Raw genomic sequence first — 19110 nt, 5'->3', positions numbered from 1 at the left:
GATAAAAGTATAAAAATGTATCATGCGCTTGCCTAAAGAAGCTGTATATTTTAACAGTATCCTCCTAGCTGACTGTCACAAAAAAGCTGGTACCCTCAGTGTACAATAATAACGAAACTTATTAAATGTCACCTGTCACACAAATACTTTTGTTTTTTGGTCAGATTGGTGAAAGAGGCTCTGATAGGCAGCCCAGAGAAGCCAGCCCTGGCCAGGGTACTGGGAAATGTTCTTGTTGACACTTGACATCGTTGGAAGTGCCATCATTGCATAAGGACCACCACTGGAATTGATGTCATTGAGAACATGAACACGCAGTTCTGACGTACTGAAATCTTACTACACATGCGTACATTGCATTCATCAGATAAAATGGATAATCCAGTGGAATTACATGACAGGAGGAATTAGGGTTTGCCACCTGTTCGGTTTTGATATGGACAGTTCGGTTTTTCTAAGGCATATTCGGGTCTCAACTCAACGGGTCTCAACCTTGTAAAACCCGAACAATAATCCTGCCAATAAATGAAAACATTTAAATACTAAGATACTAACCTTAACATGGCTTAGTTACAGTTAATTTCTTATTATTACAGAACCAAGAAAAAAGCAAACCATATTTACATAAAGTTGGGTTGAAAAAAAGACCAATGTTCAATCAATCGAAAACAAGAAATTATTTTTCTAAAATAGCATTTCTGTATTTCAGAGTTTTCTTGATAACCGATTTCTGTATAATAGATCCCATACCTGTAATAAGAGGTTTGCGCTTACTCATCGGTTAGAATATATATAGAGATAGGGCTGCCATCTCTGTTGTTTTGAATTGGACATCTCAGCTGTTCAAAACTTTCTGTCCAGTTTAAAACATTCAGAAAACTGAACAGAAATGAAGCCATATGCACTAACTATAAGAGTCATAACTCTACTGACATCATTGTGCCCTTCTCTGATGTCATCATGCCCACCCCAACATCATGGCCCCACCCAATGCTATCTGCCCAACCCCCTTTGTTCCGGTTTAGCGCTGGCAAAGTTGGCAACCCTAGGAGGAATTATGGTGACAAAAGACCAGGAGTAGGGGGTCTAAAACCAATTCTTGGTTAGAGAGCAACTAAGAAAAAATATGTTATTTTAATTTTTGTTCTCTAGCACGTGAGCTCTGAGCAGTGATTTTCTAGTTAATTATTGGGAGCAGAGACTCTGCCAGCTATTAAGTTGCCAGCAGCCACCAAGCAAATGTTTTTAGTTTGTTTAGATGATTTCGTTTTGGTCAAATATTGGAAGAGGGTTGATGGCAGCGGGTTGAGTTAGAACCACCAGCAGTTTTTTAACTAGTTTTTGTTCTCAGACAAAATTTGAAACGCAGAGTATAAGAACAAAGTGAAAGGACGCGCTGCACAAACTACCACGTGTTACTAGCAACTTATATTTCTGTTACATTGACGTACTCCGTCACTGTTCGTCACTCCCCTAAGGCGGCCACGTGTCGCGTCATTGCGCCGCTATACTTGTAGCCGTGACGTCACAGTCTCGCGAGATGAGACTTGTGAGTCTGGATGTGCAGGTCGGCAGGAGCCGAAGAGCTGGACATTTAAATGGCGTTGCGGGACGTTTAAACAGCGATCCTGGACTGCGGGCTGTGTTGAGAAAACCGGGACTGTCCCGCGAAAAGCGGGACTGCTGGGCGGTATGTGAGCCATTGTCAGTTCCTGCTCTGTATGCACTTCATTTAGTAGCAGCCGGATCTCTTGAGAGAGAGAGTGAGAAAAAAAGGGGGGGGGGGTTGAGTAAAGAAGACGCTGGTTTCTTCTAATGCTCAAGTAGATCCACCCATTCCAACAGTTGCAAGATCCACTTATGTAGAGCGGCTGAAGTCTGTTTTCTCCGAACCTGGATGTTTCGCCTTTAGAAATGGTGGTGTATCTTTGCACATCGTGCTATTCAGTTTGACAGCCAGACCCTGCTTCAGAGACCTTTGTCCTCCTTTATGTCATTCATGATAAATGTTTCCCTCTGCTCTCGGGCAGTGGGTTAACTTTTCATTTTAAAGCGAATGTAAACCCCCCCAAAAAAATCGATACTGTTTTCAAAAGGCAAAAAGGTGGACTTTGCCATATGCATTCGTGTCAAAATTTCACAGGGTTTGAAGTTTTGTCATTGAAATGAAAAGCTGCATCTGATTCTCAAACTTTGCTTCAGGCACTTAAAACAGTGTAGCAGAAGACAGATGATCAGAATTCACTGGGGCTGTCAATAGGTCAGACACCCCTCCCCTCAACCTGTCAATCTAATCACTAAGTGTTTTCCATGTGCTAATTGTACTCTTATAAGAATGAATGCACCCCCATGGAAACAGCCTTTCCTGATAAGCTGCCTCTTGCTACATTGGTTCATTAGTCACAACCAGGAGTGCAGAGAATAAGCCAGGCAGCCTTGTTGTTTAAAATAATGTTTTCTTTTACTGTGCACAAAAGATTTTGGGTGGCGATCCCCCTTTAAACTGAGGTGGTGTTGAGTCACATGCAACAGGAGAAGTTGCAATTCTAAAATTCTTATAATTTTTCATCATCAACTTTGACTAGAATTCCTTGCTGTTCTGTCACTGTCATCTGAAAACTTGGGCAAGCTATGCAGTGCTGCACACTGGGATTACACAGCGATATGTGATATTCACAATGTTCAGTTTGTTACCAGACTGCCTGTGGAATCCATGCTACATGCCATACTTTGCTGCAGTCTTCTGAAAGCTATGTGGGGAAGGGAATGTGATTTGATTTGTATTTTTTTGATTGATTTGTACTTTTTTCCCTGTAATTGAGTTCATTAGCAAAATTGTGGGAACTCTGTTGCGTTTGAACCTCTACTCAGATAAGCAGATTCAAACAGCATGTTTTCATGGAGGTTTTTGACATTTCTAAACTGGATATCATTCTTAGCTATGACCTTCCTTTGGCTGCTTTGATAAATACCAGTGGTAATGTAATTGTGAAAACCGTTTTTTTTATATTGTTACCGAAGGGTTATGTCACATAGGGTGACTTCCAAGATGTAGAGAGAAGAGTGGGCATGGCACATGAGTCAGTTGTTAGACTTAAACCATTGTATTTTAAACACCCCTGCAGAATCTGCCCTAATTGCAAAATTATAGTGTTACAGTGTCCCTTTATTGTAGTGAGGTGCAGTTAAACATCTGTAGGAGAGCCCCAGTTGGAATCTTTCTGCTCTAGCCTGTTGTGAGAACTCGTATGACCCATATTTGGATTTTGTTTGTACCTGGCCAGTTCACATGGGTATGTTACAAGGAAATTAGTGGAAGTATTCTGCACATTTGCATACAGTAGTAATGTGATGTTCTGCTACAACCTATAAGAGGTTCTTGGGGGTTCTTGATAGATAACATTAAAGTCAATATTCGTGAACTATGTAGAAAATAAACATTATAATAAAACATTATAATAAAACATTAAATAAAACATTAAAAAGCAAATAAATGCAGTTTAGTTTGTAGTATTTTGTTAATATTACAGTAGTTATTGTATTGTGACCATTCACTGTAATGAACCAGTCTATAGGAATGATTCATGGTTGCTGATTTTTTGTTTTCTGCAGTTTGTTTCCCTGACACAAAAAAATTGGATCCTGATTATTTTCAAATTCAAGTTTTCTTGAATTTTTTTTAAAGATTTTGCAATTGAAAAGAAATCTCAAACTCAAATGTAAAGGTTCAGTACCTAAAACCTGGCTTGCTTCTTTGAATATCTTCAAAATTCAAACTATTTCTAATTTTTAAAATTCATTTGAAATTTTGCAGACTTGGTGATCTGAATCTAAAAAGCATGAATGAAAAAACCACTGAACAATCAAAAAAAAATACGAATACCTCTCAAAACTTTTTAGCACCCCCAGAAAATCAGCCCAAAATCAGCCCAAATTTATTTGAAAAAAGGTCCAATAGGATAAGCGCAACTCCCACTGAATTATATAGGACCTCAGCAGCTTTTACCTGGTGAATTTTTGTATTAAGAGTTTTTATTGGTTTTGCACTTAATAGAGTTTTAAAACTTTTATGGGGGAATGTAATAAAAGTCGGTAAGGGAAAATATATTCCGAATGCGAAATGTTATGCCTTTGTGCAAACAAATTTTCCTTTGCATGAATTTATATATAGCTTTTGTGAACCCGGAAACTGTTTAGCAACCTCTTCCGACAGTAAGAAGTTTTATTACATTTACTGCGCACTGGCACAAACTATAAAATTCGCAAACCTTCTCCCCCAGTAGGGAGTGGTCGCTAAATAGTTTCCTGGTTTGCAAAGCTATATTAAATTAGCACTGACTTTTATTACATTCCTCCATTAAAAATGGGCAATGCGCAATTAAAATTCGCAATGCTATAACGGTTTAAGAAAAAATATTACATTGCAGAATGCAAATTTTTATTCTTATTTGTTTATCTCTTTGCGACTTTTATTGAAAACAATAAATTTTTATAGTTTTGTGAGAAAAAAAACAAATTCAAATGATAGTAAATACGCCCTTTAGAAATGATCAGTAGTTTGTTTTTTGTGCAATTTAACACTAACAATACTTAATACAAGTATTTTTGCGAAATACAAAAAATGAAATTTTAGTAAATCTGACTTTATGAATAAATCAAAGTGATGTCAAATACAGGTATGGGACCTGTTATGCAAAATGCTCAAGACCTGGGGTTTTCCAGATAACAGATCTTTTGGTAATATGGATATTCATACCTTTAGTCTACTAGATTAATTATATCTTAGTTTCAATCAAGTACAAGGTACAGTTTAATAATGACTGAGAAAAAGGAAATCTTTTTTAAAAATTTGGATTATTTGGATAAAATGGAGTATATGGGAGAAGGCCTTGCCATCATTTGGAGCTTTCTAATAAATGAGTTTCTGGATAATGGATCCCATGCCTGTAGTAGCTAATAAATATTAATTCACAAAGGTCTGTCTAGTCCCAAGGAAAAAACTACAACTAACTGCTGTCTGCAGCTGAATGAAAGTTGGATTATTTAAAATAACAGGGGTGCATCCAAATCTCTAATTTAAAAACTTAAAGCTAAAAATAAAGCTTAAATAAGATATATTTATCCAGAGTGGTGGGTGTTTGAAAATTTCATTTGCAGCTGCACCAATTCAGTGATTGCAGGATGAACTGGCAGATGTTTACATTCCATCTTACTCTTCTGGTCATTCAGGCTGTTTTCTCTCTCCTGAAACTTCCTTGACTATTTGGTGGTCAGACTGGTTGGAAACTGACCAGCATGTGGTGCTATTGGAACAAAATTCATTCCTATTAACAGTACACGTATCCCGTAATATCTTGGAATAGCACCCTCATCAATTTTACACTGACTTATTTTAAAGGTTTACTTATCCTTGAAAATGCTATCTTAATCTGTGGTTGCTCTTCCAATTATTTATGAACTACCCTGTAAAATTCTGTCACGACAGCACGTATTAAGGCCAAGCTAATGCTGTATTCTCTTTGGGACCACTGCTGTGTTCCATGGTATCAACTAGGAACTAGTAGATGTATAAAAACTATATCCTATCTAGGGTTGCCACCTTTCTAACCGGTGTAGACTGGGCAGGGGGCAGGGCTGTGACGGAGAGGGACCGGGCATGATGTGACGTGGAAAACCGAGCAAGAAGTTTTGACCCGGGCAGCCATTCAAAATACCGGGCTGTCCGGGTCAAAACCGGACAGGTGGAAACCCTAATCCTATCCTCCTGCTATTGTGATTAAGGCTACAATAGTAACTTTGCAACCTTTTAAAAAGTTTTTTTGGGGGCAGGGGGGCTGCACAGTTTAGCCTTAAGATTGTCAAGCCTTGTTTCACAAGTAGACATTTTTTCTGTATCTGTTTTAGGGTAATGGCACAAAGATTTTGGTGCTTGTGGTATTTATTAGATTGGAGTCAAGTGTTCCCCCACATTGCATGCTATACGGTTCAAGTGATTAATTTGCAGAAGCACTGTGTGTTTACAAGAGAATCACCCCCAAACCATTATTATCTAGTATTTATGAAAGATCAACATATTCCTCAACGCAGTGTAATACACTGAACACAAAAACAAACAGGAACTGAAAGGAAACCATTTTTCCTAATAATTGGAATTAAATAGAATGGTATCTATGGTTGATGTCCAAAGGGAAACCCAACAGCAATCATTATGTTGCAAGGGTAAGGTAAAGTAAATGTATTCTATGCAACATTTTTTCTTTTATAGAAGAGGGTAATTTAGTGTTTCAAGCCTTTGCTAGTGTGATGCATTGCTTTTAAATTTTCCCCACAGGTCTAGCTGGATGCATTTTGTATTCGATAAATTTACCGGATTTTTTTTGGACTATAATGTATTAGGATTATTTTTCCCTTTGATCCTGTATTTAAAGTGGATGTGTTATGGACTTTTTGCACACACAATTCTCAATTAACTATGGACCTTTGTTTGGGTGTTCTTTTTTGGCAACATTGTGTGTTTATCAAATTGTATGTTAATTACTACTCATTAAGGTGGGTTTAAATGTTCACCAGTGGTGTGGTTTGCTTGTTTGACGAAGGGGCGTGCCCCCGAAACTTTACTTTGCAATAAACACGCAGGGCTTGTCCCGCTTGTATGGAGTCCTGAGTGCCGGTAATTTTACTTTCTGTCGAATCTATGGTTGATGGCCTTCCTGTTATTCTGAGCTTTCTGGATAATGGGTTTCCGGATAACAGATCATATACATGTACATAATAGTAATACAGTTATGGGACCTGTTATCTACAATGCTTGGGACCTGGGGTTTTCCAGATCTGTAATTTGGATCTTCATACCTTAAAGTGATACTGACACTAAAAAACTACTTTTTAAAATATGAATGTACATTAAAAGTTACTTATAGGTCATGTTGATCATTTTTTTGCTGAGCGGTTTGTTTTGTATGTACTTGTTAGTTGGAAGTTTCTAAACCTGACTGTTTTGCCAACCTGACTGTCCCATCTCAGCCTGTCAGTTTAAGTTTCTAATGTTAACGTACTCCTGCTGCACAAATATGGCAGCCCCCTCATACAGAAACATGGGGCATCAGACATGTAGGGGCCCATTTACTTAGCTCAAATGAAGGAATAGATATTTAAGTCGAAGGATTTACCTTCAGCAGTTGAATATCGAGGGTTAATTAACCCTCGATATTCGACCCTATGTAAATCTGCCCGTTATGTAAAAGCATTGTGCAAATACTTTATGGCAAAGTCATAAGTAGCTTTCAAAGGCAATATTATGATAGATGTAAAAAAAAGAGTTCCATTTCTGGTGTCAGTATCTCTTTAAGTCTACTAGGAAATCATGTAAAACCAATAAGGCTGGTTTTTCTTCCAATAAGGATTAATTGTATATTCATTGGGATCAAGTATAAGGTACTGTTTTATTATTACAGAAAAAAAGGAAATAATTTTGAAAAATTCTGATTTTGATAAAATTGAGTCTATGGGAGATGGCCTTTCTGTAATTCTGAGATTTCTGGATAACAGGTTTCCGAATAACAGATCCCATACCTGTACAAAGGTAATATAGCCATAGGCACAGATCATTTTGCATTTTCTTATCTGCATGCCTCTCCTCTAATTGACAGTCCATATGGACTGCTAATGGTAAAGGTACATTACATTTCCCCAGTTGTCTGTAGCACAGGCAGCAAAATGTCTGAAAATACCTTTGAATTTGTATCAATAAGGATCACTGCTTGTAAGACTGATGACTTGAGTATTCTCTGAAAATTGGGGGAAGAGGCATTTTTAGATGATAACACAAGACAGGAGTCGTACAAGCAGGAATTATGTTTGACCATGAACATGAAGGTATTTTTGGATGTTTTTATTGTTTTTGGCGGAGTTCAAGGGTGATAAAATCTTGTGTCTCTTTATAGTTGATCTTAATAGTTGCCACCCAAAATACTGTTCTTATTTGTTGCTGGGTTGTAAAAATATTGTTCTTCATCAGGTGGTTTATCTGACTGCTTGGGAAGGGCACAGAAGTGGTAAGTTATTATCCAAGCCATGTATTTTGAATAAAGCAAATACCTCTGGCTTTCCTAAGTTTGGGCGATGAGACTCAGCAAAACAAGTTGTAGATAAAGAACAAATAACTGAGTTTAAACGAATTTCCCAGTTTAATAATGTAGGTATGCACTCCATAACTTTATTGCTTTATGTTCCACACCTACTGGTAGTTACGTGGAGGACTTATTTGTTGAGAAATGTCATTGGGTGTGTTGATATACATTAAAAATTGTGAACATGGCTTAGTGTAATAATGCTGCTAGCAAATTATATTATTGGCTCTACAATAATGTGGTGTAATCCCCCCCCCCAACTATGTTATTGGTTGTCTGGTTATTCAGATATCTTTTAATTGGGATGTTCACCTTTAAATTACTTATTATTACAATGTAGAGAGTAAAATTCTGAGACCATCTGCAATTGTTTTTTATTTGTGGTTATTTAGCTTTTAATTCAGCAGATATCCAGTTTGCAATTTCAGCAATCTGGTTGCTACGGTCCAAATTACCCTAGCAACCATGCATTCATTTGAATAAGAGACTGGAATATGAATAGGAGGACCTGAATATAAAGATAAGTAATAAAGAGTAGCAATAACAATAAATGTGTAGCCTTACAGAGCATACAAAAGAAAAAATGAAGGCCAATTGAAAAGTTGCTTAGCTATTCTATAACATACTAAATGTTAATTTATAGGTGAACCACCCCTTTAAGGGCTAGCTGCATAAAGAATGACTGTAACCAGGCATTTATATTACACATGCTTAGCTAATGTCCCTTTTCTCTTAAATGTGTATGCATTTGCATTTTGGTTTTTGGAATTGATTTACTGCCATTTTAAAGGCAATATGCTTTGAATTAATAGTTAAAATTCTGTGTAATGCATTGACATGGTGTTTTGGTAGGTGACATTTTCAAACCCTACTTGGATCAATATCAGTCAGGCCATCATACAAGTACTGAACAATTGTACAATGCAGTTTTCTAACTGATGTAAAGGGATTCTAGTATTTGAAGTTATGTGTGTCTACTAGATGGAGCACCATGGCAGCTCTCTACAACCTGTGGAGAGTGCCCTCCCAAGAGCCCAAACATGTATCTTCGGTTTAGCTCAAGAAATAAAATACCATAGATATTCTTCTTAATAGTCAATTATGATCAGCAGAAGCCAAATATGTTGATCTGGCTCTTTTGGGCCAGGTAAATCTGTATGTTCAATGTATAAACCCATTTATAGGATAGCATTATTAGGATAGCATATTAATTTGCAATACTGGCAATCTTTTAGTGGGTTAAGATTAAACCTACTTTATTAGCACAGTAATAATTACCCATTGGTGATCATTGGATCTATTATTTTCAATTGAAATAATTTAGAGAAGAAATGTATAAAGGAAAGCGGCATGATTTAAAGTGACACTGGTTTAAAGTAACAGCATCAATACTGTTGGTGGTTCTTTAAATTGTCAACTCTGTGCCATTCTGGAAACGGGAAAAACTAAGAGGAAAATTTCCAAGATCAATCTTTGCTATCCAGGAGACTGGTTACATAAATTCCAGGAATATTTTCACCTCTACTAAATGGATTTTTAGTTGCAGGATTTTTGATTTTGTTTTATTAATATAGTGCATACATATCACTCACAGTTTTGCTCTTTGGTTTATTTAATTGCTTGACTGTACAGCGGAAAATAACACAAATACTTAAATTAACATTTAATATAATGTAGAAGTACCCTAGCAACCAGGCAATTATACGATGAATAGGAGATTACTGAATAAAAAGATGAGTAGCAGTAACATTCTAGCCTTAGAGAGCAATAATTTTTCTTGGCTGCTGGGGTCAGCGACACCCCACCCCCTTTAAAAGCTGTAAAGAGTCAGAAAAGGAAAACAAATAATTTAAAAGCTATACAAAATTAAAAATGCAGACTGACTGAAATGTTGCTAAGAATTTGACATTTTATAACATAATAAAAGTTAACTTGAATGTGAAGTGCAGCTTTAACTGTCCTGGTTTTTATTGTCACAGATTCTAGAATCCCATACAAAATTAGGCTTATGACAAACAGGATTTATTAACTGTCATTAGTTTTAAAGGAGACTGCTGAAGACAGGTGGATCCTGACCCAAAAATGTTTCTAATAATATCAATGCTTTGCTCTTCTGCCTGTTTCAGGTGATTTTCTTTCAGCTTAAAGATGATGGTAGAGAATATGTGCCATGAGCCCAAATGCTCCATGCTAAATAGAAGCTGACTAGAGTGAAACCTAAATTTTACATAAACTGATTTTAATTTTCACGAGTTTTACATGATTTTTTCTGGTTCCCTGAAACAAAATAAAATGGGGGTTCTACTGTACCTATATAGGTGCTCTGTTATTGTTGGTTCTTGAAAAGGAATGCTTGAGTTCTGCATGGTTGACAGTGAAATCAAAAGTAGGTATTTGTGAAACCAGGATTCCATTTGGGATTTGCTCAAATCCTAGCTCATTTGAGCAGCAGCAGAATTGAATCCATTCCCTTGTTACTTAAAATCTCTGTATAGCTGTACTTAAAAATAATCATACAATTTAATGAAAATGTAATACATTCCTTAGATGATTCCTTAGATTCCAAAATGATGGATTTGGTGCATTCACAGCCAGAAGTGAGACAAATATGACTTTTAATATGTACAGAGGGTGCAGGTGTGTGAGTTAAAAAGATTTCAAGGGTGTTTATATCACTGATGGTGGGGTGAATGTGTAATACATGATTGTATTAGGTGCAGTAAGGGGTTGTGTTTGAATTTGCCAAATGCTGTATATCCTTTGGAGTGCTTCACTAAGGGCTGCCTGTGCACCAGAGCTGGTGAAATTGCGCCCAATTCTTTTGGCAATATATATTCTTGTTGGTTGAAGAAAGCTGTACAAACTCCTCTTTAGATGCATTAAAAGCTGTACATTCCCCAATATGTTGTTTAGATCCCAATTAAGGATTCCCCAAAGAAAACTGTAGCATTCTCTTATGGGAGATAGAAGCTTGAACTGTGTCTTCCTTGCTCACTGGCTAACCAGAAATATCAGAATCTTTAGCTTCTTTTACCTGCTTTATGTAGACTGGATTTTTTTTAATTTAAATGTTGCATTATTTACAGCACAAGCAGCTTAGTTGATAATTTGAAAAGACTGTATTAAATACCATATAGGCTTGCTGTTGAGTGTTTAATTTTTTCTTACTGCTTCTAGTTGAATGTATAAGCAGCTGTTTATACATAACCCCCCCCCACACACCAGCATGAAACAACTGTAGTAAACAAAGTAATACTGCTAATTAATCTTCCATTACAAATTCCGAGGGACAAAGAATTTCGGCAAAATATGGTCTCCTTGGTGATAAGTCGGCTTGGAAAAGGCTTCTTGGGTGTCAGCTGTTTATCTCTGTGTATGTGTCATACTATCTATGTGACTATGCATATACCTCCCTTTATTAGGATGTCATAGGGCATCTATTGTTTTTAACCCACTGGAGGTGCATAAAAGAAAAGCCCCCTGTCAAGCACCCTGGCCCACACACTGGAACAAAACGTCTGTTGCAGGCAGCCATGTTGGGCACATTCACGCTTATAGTCCTGCATTGCATCAAGTACCCACAGAATACTTTCAATGTGCTCTCCTGACCACACATGTGGTCTGCAGGTACCCTGCAGTTGGAATCTGAGCTAGTTGCGTGCTGTTATCTGTGGGGGTGATTATAATAATGAGAAAAAAGTAGAATTGGGCTACTTTTTGAAGATAATGATGCACAGGGAAAGCAGGTCTGTGTTGGGCATGGGTTTAATCGGCTAGACCCCTGCTGCACTCTACCCAGCTAGCTTGTTACATGCATGCATTGGTGTCAATTGGTTGCGTGTTCCCATAATCCTACGCCACACAAGTGCATAAAAAAACAGCTTGGGTACTTCCTCTTTTTATATGGGGCTTTTTTAAGGTGATGGGTGTTGTTTAAACTATTGTATATCAATGTCTGATACTCAATAAAGTTTGCTCTGGAAAAGGATTGTGTGTTGAATCAGACTATACTTCGAGGGCCAAGAAGTAATACTGAATTTGGCAAATGGAGGTGCAGTTTGTTTTCAAATGAGTCATATGCATACTATTTCCCTCTGCCTTGCATTTGTGTAGTCTTCCTGACCTTATCATGACTGTGCTGCTTTCTATCAAAAAAGACATTTGGGTGTGATTCCGTTTTGCATTGTCATGGTCACCTACTGGCCAGTCAAACTGCATTGTCACTATGCAGTCACAGCCTCTGCATTTGCCTCATCTCCTTTGCTCTTTCTGTGCTGCATGATACTTCACAGAATCTCATTCATGTGATAAAGGAAATACTTATTACATTTAGGATATAGGTCACTTTCAGCACAGGTGTGACACTCATAACTTTCAATTCCTGTTATTCGTAACACACATATCTAAAGTGGCAACATATTCTGTAATAACATACTTATATACTGATACTAGAGGTAATAACATACTTATATACTGATACTAGAGGTAAAGAAGACCCTTGGCAATATAGCCATCTGTGTGACTGTGAACAGAATATAATGAAATTGAAATACATTCATAGAGGAAAAAATACTTAGGTAAATATTAATAATGTTCATTACTTTTATGGTGCAGTTATCCAAAAAAGAAGGAAGGCCATCTCCCATAGACTACATTATAATAATTAAAATTTTTAGAAATTATTTCCTTTTCTCTGTAATAATAAAACGATACCTTGTATTTGATCCCAACTAAGATGTAATTTATCCTTATTGGAGGCAAACAATCCTGTTGGGTTTAATTCATTTTTAAATGTTTTTTTGTAGATTTTAAGGTATGCAGATCCAAATTATTGAAATATCCCTTATATCAGGTCCCATACCTTTATTGACCTTAGGAGAGTTTCATGACATGGAGATCCATGAGCTGGAAACTTCAAGCAGCTTTGGAAAAACAAAGTGCTACATATTTTTTTTTTGATTGGTGATTTTCATTAATGCTGGTGGGAAATTATTATGAGGAGATTGGTCACCTGCAAAAAATAATTTATTGCAACCGATTAATCTTCCCATCTGCCATTGCCCTAAACCAACTGGACCTTGCTGAAGACTGAACTTTTCGCCACTCAGCCAGGCGATGAAATGTTTTTAAGATTATTTAGCAAGGCTAGTTGCTTTAGGGCTAGTCCACACGGGGAGATAGCGACGCGTTTGCGGTCGCGGCGACAAAGCGCCGCGACAGTCGACGCGACCGGCGCAGGCGACAGTTTTGTATGGGCGCCTATGTAAAACGCCTGTGCTAACCACACGAGGCGATGCGCTTTTCAACAGTCGCCTGAAAAAGCCTGGCGAGGCATTTTCAGGCGACTGTTGAAAAGCGCATCGCCTCGTGTGGTTAGCACAGGCGTTTTTACATAGGCGGCCATACAAAACTGTCGCCTGCGCCGGTCGCGGCGCTTTGTCGCCGCGACCGCAAACGCGTCGCTATCTCCCCGTGTGGAATAGCCCTTAGACTTATCTCTACTAGATACTCTTTATCATGTCCTGGATGAATAAAAGCTAACATAGATCTACATGCAATATATGCAAGAACAATACAGTCTATTGACTTTTGCTGAGAACAAAACCGTAACATACTCGCTACTGCTGCTTAGTGTAAATTAAGTTACAAATGTACAAAAAGTTGTGACTACAGTTTATTTTAGGGGACATACACGGATATTGAGTTGTACGTCTAAATTATGTGGGTTAGAAGGTTTCAATGTGTTTTCTATTAAAGGAGAAGGAAACAAAAAAAAAATAACCTACTCCATTTTGTGCGTCATCAGGCCCCCTCCTGAAACGCCGCATTGAAAACTGTCATTTTATAATAGTTTTGGGCACCAGTGTCTTGAAGTTTTGCCGTGGTGTAAAGTTTGGCGCCGCCATTTTCAAAATGGTGCATCACTTACGCCCTGCGCATGCGCCCAGAGCTTTACAGTCAACAATAAAAGTTTGCGTCTTTTAATTTTTTTATAATTAATCACTGCAGACCTCAGTCAGACATACCCGTTCGCTGTATTGCTTTTTATCTTTGAATTACAGCTTAGCTCCTGAGCTCCTGCGCTCGCTCGCTGACAAGCTGTAAATTTAAACCAGAGCGAGCGCAGGAGCTTCAAAGATTCACTGAGTGTCCTAGGAAGCAGGATCCCGATTGGAGGTAGAACGAATGAGGCGGGGGCAGAGAGGTGAGTGATGATGTACGGCTCCATCACATGACCGCAACGTCATCTCTACCAGGGAACACATTAGATTCCAGTGCGCATGCGCAGGGCACTGCTACTAACTATTACGCATGCGTGTGCCCTATTCAGAGTGATTTTCGGACTGCAAACTGGGTATGATTTTACATACATGTTTAAACTTTTTTTTAAATCGATTGCAGCCCTTATATTGGGGAAGAAACTAATGAGGGAATGTTTGCTGTTAAATATATGTTCTGTTCATTGGCAGCACTTAGAGCTGAAGTTTATTTTTGCCTTTCCTTCTCCTTTAATGTCAAAAAGTCCTTTTACAATACCAGTGCTGGTTACCTAATAGAAAGATATTGAAGTACTTGTCCATGTATCCCAAGCACTTCCTGGTCTGCAGAAGTATTGTATTGCATTCAATTTATGGGCTGTATTGCTCCCTACTAATCTTGCTCCTATTTAAGAAAACACCTGTTTGCAATAACTGTCTCCTTCTACTGAAGACTAGGAAGGAATGTCTCAGGATTTGCTTACAGTGAAATTTTATCCCTCACTCTCCCATACTTGTCCTTATGCGCTCTCATTGTAGTCATGGCTAGTGCTGCTTTGTCTGCTTTCTCATAAGAGAGTGTCTGCTTGTCAACTAGAGAGATTGGAAGCAATCAAATAAGTTATAGCAAGTGCAACCCTACTAGTTCTCATCTGCATTATTGGACTTGTGGGCTATGACATGAGTCCCCTTTCATTTTGAGTAGTAGCTTTCCAAAATATATGTATTCATTTTGAATGCACCAAGTATAGGGTTCGTTTTGGGATTTGAATGTATCTCAGCACTGAATATGTCAACTTTTACTCATAGAAGATATTTTTTTAAAAATTACAAAAAAAACCCCACAAATTATTGAAATCAAGGTTCTGATTTGGTTAAGTGTTTGGGTAAACACAGTAGAACCCTGAATTTGCATTTTCTATGGCCGCATTAAAATGACATAAGTTTGCCTGTATTGGACAGTGAAGAAATGGCATCAATGCTGCTATTTGTTCCACTGTATATATTTTGTGGAGGTTAGGCTTATGTTGCATGTAGTGCATCCTGGGATAAATCCCTACAGCTTTCAATGGTGCCTGCACCCAAAGCCACTGCAGTGCATTTAGGCACTGAAATGTACAAGTATGCATTTTGACACAGTTGCTGTATATGACTTCACCCAGCCTGAAACAGTGGCTCTGGGTGCAGGTACATAAAAAAGCTGTTAGGAGCATAAGGACTGATTCTTGGCATTTATTTGGTGCAAAAATTATGGATTTGGTTCATCCCTGCTGTTCATGTCTAAAAATGTGTTAAGACTGTGCCGATCTTGTAGACACATTTGATAAATCGACTGGTGGCCTCTGCAGTTTGGTAGTTCCGTTTTGTGACCTATGGAACAGCTGTTTGAAGGCAAACTGCTTAATCACTGCCTTTTCTCCTGTAGGAGAGACTTTTATGGTGATTGATGGCTTTTAAAATGGCATCTGCTTCAGACAAAATTAACATTAAAATGGAAGGATAATATAGTAACAGAACAGTAATTAAGTGTTGCTCCCACTATATTTTCATAGCATTTTGATGTGAACCTTTCAGTGATTTCAGCTAAAATTTGTATTTGATTCATCTCATTAATTCTCAGAGGTTATACAACCTACTTATTTTGCTGTTGATTTATAAAATTCTGTCTCTTGCTTAAAGTATCAAGAAAAGGGAGACTGCAGCTGTACTCTGCCTTCACAGAAAAATATCAATAGTTTCCTTATAAGATCAAGTTGTTATAACCACAATGTTTACAGAACTAAAGAATCAATCACAAGAAAATTATCAGATGGGTGTTTCCCTATGTATGCTATTGCATAGAAAGCCAACATTTTTAAATAGATTATTTTGATCTGTTTGTAGAAACTCCGTTTAAAGGGACACTAAACCATTCTTCACTGCACTTCTCAAACACACTCTACTTAGTTGTTTCGGGCTTCAATATTGATATTGGGGTTTCTATAGGTTGCAGTGACAGTGCAGAGACCAAGATCAACTTAGGCTGGGACTGCTACAAAGCCAATTTCATCTGTAGAGACTTGCATATGTGACATGTGTCATTGGCAATGGGCATTTGCAAAGCAACATTTTTCCTATAATCAATAGGTTTGTTGTCCCGTGCTTTACCATGTGCATTTTCTTCATACACTTGCAAAAAGTAATTTAAAAAATGCATATTACTGGTTTATAACCAGTTGTAGAAAATGTTACCCCCCTGCTGGAGGTGTGGACTGTGTTAAACCTCCAACAATTGTGCCCCACCAAGTGCTGTGCCCTCCATACTACATATATATATATATATACACACACACACTATTGGACCCCCCCTCCTATCGGGAGTGTCAGTGACCGGTCCCCTTTAATTAACTCTTTAAAAGTGTAGTATTTTCTTTTTTTTTTTTTTTGGATAGATCCAGAAATAACTTTTGCTACCAAACCTCAAACTAATCTCTTGAGATGTGAACTGTACTATAATTGGTATCCTCTCCATTATTGTTATCATCCATAGATAAGACTAAACTTGACTCCTGGCAATACTTTATCTACTAATGCGACCCTGAATTTCTTTGCGATCTCAGTCTCTTTCAATTGTCAAACATCCCTTTATCATTCACACTTCTATTGGTAAGCATACAGCCAAAACAGAATGTCTGATGGCTAAATAACCAGCAGTCCTGTTTAGAGGTACTTCCATGTCAAACTTTGGAAAAAGGGCTTATATCTATGTTTGTAAAAGTTCTCATTCATCCAGGTTATGGGTATAGCTATAGAAATTGTATCTTTCATTTAATGGCCTTTAATGTTATTGCAACCTGTGTCATCTCCTTTTCATGGTTCCCTCTTAACCCAAGTAGCAGTCTTTTCATCCTGTGTGAAATTTGTCAATACCTATCAGCAGCAATGAGTGCGTTAGACGTGCTTATAAGGACGTGCTTATAAGGACGTGCTTGCAAGCTACAGTTCCTTTGACTGTTGAAAGAATTCTGTGAATGTTATTCACCAATATCTTAAAGGGGACATGTTGTGTATACCAACTGTTTGCCATTGCATTATGCACCTCTAAAATTTGGGAAATTCTTTTAAAAGTTGCTATTTGCAATCTGTTGTCCAATATGATGTGATTTACAGGAAGACGATCTCGCCTTGAGTCCACGTTAAGCAAATATTTGTATTTTTTTTTTTTTTTTTTTTTTTTAAATGTGTCTTTCATCCATACTTGTGGCCAAAACAACTCTCTTGGGTTTATTTCATGTTAAAGGGATACTGTCATGGGAAAAAAAAAATTTCAAAATGAATCAGTTAATAGCGCTGCTCCAGCAGAATTCTGCACTGAAATCCATTTCTCAAAAGAGCAAACAGATTTTTTTATATTCAATTTTGAAATCTGACATGGGGCTAGACATTTTGTCAATTTCCCAGCTGCCCCATGTCATGTGACTTGTGCTCTGATAAACTTCAATCACTCTTTACTGCTGTACTGCAAGTTGGAGTGATATCACCCCCTCCCTTTTCCCCCCCAGCAGCTTAATAACAGAACAATGGGAAGGTAACCAGATAGCAGCTCCCTAACACAAGATAACAGCTGCCTGGTAGATCTAAGAACAACACTCAATAGTAAAAACCCATGTCCCACTGGGACACATTCAGTTACATTGAGAAGGAAAAACAGCAGCCTGCCAAAAACCATTTCTCTCCTGAAGTGCAGGCACAAGTCACATGACATGGGGCAGCTGGGAAATTGACAAAATGTCTAGCCCCATGTCAGATTTCAAAATTGAATATAAAAAAATCTGTTTGCTCTTTTGAGAAATGGATTTCAATGCAGAATTCTGCTGGAGCAGAACTATTAACTGATTCATTTTGAAAAAATGTTTTTTTCCCATGACAGTATCCCTTTAAATTATTTGTAGTAAACTCAATGGGGTTTCCAGATTTCAGAAAGAGCTTAAGAGGATCTATGGGACGCTGCAGTAAAGTTGCAATTTAAAGAGAGAATAATAATAAAAACCCAAACTGTAATCAGGTACTATATATAGTGAATAAAGTACCCCCTCTTGTAAAATATAAGGATATTATAAGTTACCGAGGAGTTTCATGACCATATAAAAACACGAGGCCGAAGGCCGAGTGTTTTTATACAGGTCATGGAACTCCGAGGTAACTTATAATATCCTCATATTTTACAACTGGGGGTACTTTATTAATTATAATACACAAATTTTAGTGAGTCATGTGACAGAAATTACATCACTACTCACCGTTTATAACTGATGACATCACTACTCACCGTTTATAAGGATATAATTTACAAGATATTCATGGCTTTTGTGTATTATATTATGAATCATTGCCGACACAATAAGGGGGATTTTCAGAAACTTTAGATGTTGCTTTTAATAGTCACATGTTGGTGTCCCTGTCTTTAAACTGTGGTTGGTCAGTTGAGGAAAAAAATGTAATTATATCATATAGAAATATTTATAAGCAAATGTCAGTAATTGTATTTTGATTTTGATCTTGATGGCTTGTTGAATAGAGCTTGGTGTAAGCAAAAGGCGTTCCCTCTTGTGCTGCTGAGCAAACAGTCAAGCTTCTGAGATCATGTTGAACCTGATGGCTTTACATTTTACACTTTTGTTATGCTGTTATGAAGGCAAGTGACCTTCAGATTCTGTTGATATCAAGGACATTCAGATATGTTA

The 19110-nt window shown here is 37.5% G+C and overlaps 1 protein-coding gene across 1 annotated transcript in view; it reads left to right on the top strand.

The window, feature by feature from the left end:
- Window positions 1-1526: 1526 nt before the first annotated feature.
- The window catches only part of tlk1.L (tousled like kinase 1 L homeolog), an 86508-nt gene continuing 68924 nt past the window's right edge, over window positions 1527-19110 (top strand). Inside the window, exon 1 of the mRNA XM_018235890.2 lies at window positions 1527-1690. The gene's annotated coding sequence lies outside the window, so the exon portion shown is untranslated. The remainder of the gene's footprint in view (window positions 1691-19110) is intronic.

The sequence above is a fragment of the Xenopus laevis genome, chromosome 9_10L (assembly GCF_017654675.1).
Source record: "Xenopus laevis strain J_2021 chromosome 9_10L, Xenopus_laevis_v10.1, whole genome shotgun sequence".
Taxonomy (NCBI): Eukaryota; Metazoa; Chordata; class Amphibia; order Anura; family Pipidae; genus Xenopus; species Xenopus laevis.
The sequence above is the reverse complement of the archived record's forward strand: the minus strand, read 5'-3'. Positions and strand labels throughout refer to the sequence as shown.